General features: G+C 41.4%; 1 pseudogene; it reads right to left on the bottom strand.

The window, feature by feature from the left end:
* Positions 1-3,700: 3,700 nt before the first annotated feature.
* LOC148012333 (chaperone protein dnaJ GFA2, mitochondrial pseudogene) lies at positions 3,701-4,494 on the bottom strand (annotated as a pseudogene).
* Positions 4,495-5,050: the final 556 nt, after the last annotated feature.

Raw genomic sequence — 5,050 nt, forward strand, 5'->3', positions numbered from 1 at the left:
TTCTTCCTACATTGCTCCAAGATAATTGATATGGATAGGTGGCCTCTTCGATTGGCAATTAGTTGCTAGATGTCCAGGTTGATGGCATTTGTAATAAACTATAGGTTTGGCTTTAGATACATTGTTGGCAATGGCAGGAAGTCTAGGAATATTAGGATTTGGATGTGAGGATGGCTTAGGATTTTGATTGGTATTTGATGGAAAAGCAGGTGGTTTTGTCCAAGACTTACAGAAAGATGATGAAGGAAAACGACTTTGATTGAATCTTTTAAAATTTGAATTGAATTGCTTGGAACCATAGTTACCATTTGCTTGAAATTGTTGTGGACACTTGTCTCTTCCGCGAATCTTGTCTTCAGTGTCATGAGCCAAAGAAATTACATCTTGAAGGGTTGTAGGCTTGAACATATTGACTTCAGCATAGTAATGTACAAGTAATCCAGACATAAACTTGCGTTTGTGAGTCACTTCAGGTACGTCTTCAAGCATTCGGAGTTGCAGTAAGGCATTCCAAAAATGTTCGGTGTATTGAGAAATAGACTCACGATCTCTTTGCTGTAGAAGGTCCCATTGCTTTATGGCTATTTCATGGAATTGTGGAGGAAGGAAATTCTGTGAAAACTTCTTTTTGAAACTCGCCCAGGTAGTGGAACAATCAATGCTCTTACAAACCACGGTCCACCAAAGAGATGCTCGATCAACTAAATGATTAGTGACACATTTAATTTTGTCTTTTTTAGCGTATGTCTCTTCATGAAAGTAATCATCAAACTGACTGATAAATGCAAAGACAGTCTTTCCATCTCGAGTTCCATTGAAAGTACGAAATGTGAAATTTCTTTTACTTATCTTTGTTTCTTTGTGGATCGATTGAGCTTCGAGCATCGCATCAATGGTACATCGGATAAGATCTTCGGGTTGTGGTCCATCTTTGTCGGAGGTAGATCGTTGCAAATTGGCCAATTGAACTTGCAAAGCTTGTTAGGCTCTTTGTTCTTCATCAAGCTGCATCATAATTAAATCCAATTTTTGTTCCATCGTAGGTTCAAGAAGATCACCTTTAGCCATTAAATCGTCCATGTTTTGTTCCGTCATCCTGTAAAAATCCAAAAGACCTCACACTCTCAAAATCCAATTAGCGGGATGAGCGTAGCTCAAAGTTGGGTATACAAGGCTTATAGATTTTTGTTTGGCTTCTACGGTCTTCGTCTTTTGCAGTTGCAGGATTTGTAGTCTTCTTAGAGACTGCATATGACCTTCTGCATGTGCTGAAAATGATTCAGCAAGTTTGGGTATGTGAACAGAGTCTTCTAGGGAACAATTTTTTAGTTCTATGCTTCTGCGTAGGAACAGTCCTTATGGGAGTTGTTGAAGTTAATCTGATTTGATCTCTATGGACTTGGTGAACTTGCAGAGTAATAAAACTTACAGGACTTGATAGACTAGGAAGATTAGTGATTTTTAGCTTAGGTGACTAAGCTTAGAATTGATGAGTCAACGATTTTTGAGGGGCGGGGGGGGGGGCCGTTTTTTTCGCCACTGATCACGGCGTTAGCATGCCGCGATACTGCTCGATGAATTTCTATTAAGTAAGCTTTTATAAAGCTTACTATTAACTTCCTAAGCTTTATTTTAAATCTTGTTGAACTTGTGGATATGGAGATAAAGCTTACTGTCTCTGTTTCAAACGACTTGGAGAGGGAGATGTAGAAGTGGTCCTCCGCCTTCTCAGGCCGGTCCTTCGCGATGCTATAGACAGAGGTTCTTGACCACCAGGAATCCACCCGTATCGACCGTTCGCGATGAAACTCACTGTAGAGCTCGATCGTTCCAGGAGCTCCTCCTTTGCGCAAGATGGGTAGCGATTGTAAGCTCTCGATCTCAGCTTTGCTCTGATATCACTGGTGCACAGATCGGATGTCGTAAGCGCGCGTAGTGAGCGTCGGAAGGTCCCCAAGAACAATAGAACTCTACTTTTTGCACAAAACTCAGGATAGAAAGCATGCATGACATGAACAAGAGACCAATTGGGTGTAATCTCCCCCCATGCCTTGTGTGAGTGCTCCACAAAGCATGTATTTTATGTATTAATCATCTTCAAGCTCAAATAATAGCCCAAATTACAAAATAGCACGCTTTTTGCTTTTGAGTTTGCTTTAGTGCCAAATAGAAATAAAGCTAATGGGCGGGCGCCCAAGAAGTCAAGCATACCCAATACAATGTCCAAATACAAATATCATAATCGTGCATCCATGTGCATAAAAAAATAATAAATAAATATCCAACGCCTTAATAAATAGGCGCGGCAAAATATAGGCACCATGCCTAAGGTATGCACCCATCAAAATATAGGTGATAACTCGAATATACGCTATCCTCCAATGCTTTCCTCCACCACTGTTGTTATCTCTACACATCAACTGAAGCATTCACAATCGTTAGTAAAATAACACAATTAAATTGACAAAAGTGAATACCTAGCAGTCTTCAGCTACATAAATAAATCAATTGGTTAGAAATCAATCCTAACCTTAATTTATCATGAGTGCGCACTCTAAACTCATAAACGTTTATTAATTTAATATGTATTTTGTGGAATCACCTGCTATGGACCCATGTACACACTAATTTAACGAAACGCTCGAAAAGGCTAGGCATCCCCATCAACTTCTCGCACAAAGAATCCACTTTGTGTATGAGCCCCGTTAATAAAAGTTTACGGAATCCACCATAAAACCTCACGGAATCCACCGTGGCATGGAATCCACCGTGAATTATGCCTCTTGGCATCATCCAGTGTGACAGAACTCTCCACCCTCAAAGCTTGTGTAAAGAACATCCAAGCAAGTTCTGACAGAGTCCTGTGCTTGAACCTCAAGAGCTAGCAGTTTGTCTGTCGTGGGAATTTTCTTCCTCTTTGCATAGAGAGCCCTTGACTTATACTCATAAGCCCCAGTCGCTGGTGAGAGATTGTTTGCAAGCTAGCCTTCTTCTTGATCATACACGATAGCCGTTGCGTGTCACCAGCCGCTTGACATTGCTTCCACTACATGTTTAGGTGGCTCTTGCCACGGAAGAAGAAACGTCCAGCAGTGGTGGTAGAAGGAAAATTGCGCACAGGAAGCTCTTCATCATTTCCGTGTTCGTGATTCCTCAATGGATCTTCAGGTTCGATTCGCCTACCTTTTGACTTTCATTGACATACTCTCCTGAAGGCGAATTAAGCTCACTCTCATTCCTGCAATTGCTTCCATTCCTTGTGTCAAGGCCACAGATTACAGGTTAGTTGCATTGGCCAGCAAATGTTTCTTCAGAATCAACGTGAGCCACTTTTAAATCCAAAAACCACATGATGGATCCTTTCAAAAACGAAGAGGATCATGAGCCATTACAAGTTCTGGCTAAAAGTGAAGAGATAGGCCTCCCAGCTACGACACAATCTTCCGGTTTTTCTTTTAATCATAGCCATATGCTTGTCACATGGTGCAGGTTACCATCGTTCCTTCACCTCCATCATTCTTCAACTTCAGTGCACTTCGGTCCTCAATCGTTGTCTCTTCGTCTTCCTCTCCCTTCGTTGCCACCGCGACGATTGAGTTTCTCCTTCCTTCATCCCTAGCTTTTTCTCTATTAGTTGCTTTTTCCTTTTTCTCCGTTACATATATAGTTAGATGATTCAACAAAAATAAAAGCCATCCACTTATAGTCTCCCTCCTGCAGAGATGCTGCATTTTCTTCACTCTCTTTATTCTCCTCCTTAGAATACTCCTCAATCAAACTACATTGCCGCTGAGTTAACAACGTTGGGATGGAAACAAGAAGATGTATATATTGTTCCCCCTGTCCATACGAGTTCAGTACTTTAACACCTTTGTCCCTTAAAACCTCCTTATGTCCAGGTTTTGTTCCTGGGTGCACTTTGAGTATGACATCACCGGTCAAAGTTGGTACTTGTACTTTGCCTCCAAGTATGGCCGTAGAAAAACTGATTGGTGCATCAACATGTAAATTTTGCCTTCTCTCCTGAATACTGGATCAGGTAAAACATGTATGTTGACTAGAACATCACCCGCATGACCAGACTGAGCAGAAAAGCCACCTCCACCAGGCACTCTCACAAGATTCCCAGAATCAACACTTGCAGGGATATCAACTGTCAGACTTTTTTACTTTCATAGTGCTTTTTCCACTGCACTTTTCACATTTTTCCTTGATAATTTCACCTCAACCACGACAGGCCATGCATGTTGTTTGGAACAAAAACCCATGCTGCTATCTAATACTCATGCTAGATCCATTGCAGGCCTTACACACTTGTGGTTTGGAACCTGGAAGCACTCCCTTGGCATTGCCTGCATCACATATTGCGAATGCAAGAAATCAAACTGTCTTAGAGCACCCACTAGCTGCTTCCCTGAAGGTGATGTCCAGATTGACCTTTAAAGTTTCTGCCCCACCCATTCCTCCCATTCCACCAGCTCCTTGGCTGACCATAAAACTGAAATGTCTTCTTTCTCAGTCCTTGTCCATGATTCCAACCACAACAATATGCATCATGACAAACACAACCTTGCAATAGAAATTATACAACACCATGTAGGTACAATCTTTGGTAAGTCCAATGTCCATGCACTAATAGGAGCTTTCTCAAGAATCTAAATTGTCCCATAGAAAAGTCCGAAAGCATTACTGCTTGCCTTCCTTCTTTGCCGCCTTTCTGCATGATATACAAGTGTTCATTCACACACACGCATAGATAAATGCACACAGATAATATTATTTACAATGGAACGAAATCCCAGCACACACAGGGTTTTGAGACGATAAATGAAAACACACTTATGGAAAAACTATGGTTTATATACACACAAACATGTAAGCCACATGCAGAACAAAATGCAAACACAATGACTAAGTATGCACAAAGTAACAAATGTCACACACACAAACTTTTTGGTGGATTCCACACCTCGAATACGTAGCAGCACGACATCCACCCCCTCTGATCCTGCGCATCCTTCAGATGGGCCAACTACCCATGATCATTGTC

Source organism: Lygodium microphyllum, chromosome 27, assembly GCF_053477565.2.
Source record: "Lygodium microphyllum isolate KBCC chromosome 27, Lygodium_microphyllum_v1.1.10, whole genome shotgun sequence".
In the NCBI taxonomy this organism is placed as follows: Eukaryota; Viridiplantae; Streptophyta; class Polypodiopsida; order Schizaeales; family Lygodiaceae; genus Lygodium; species Lygodium microphyllum.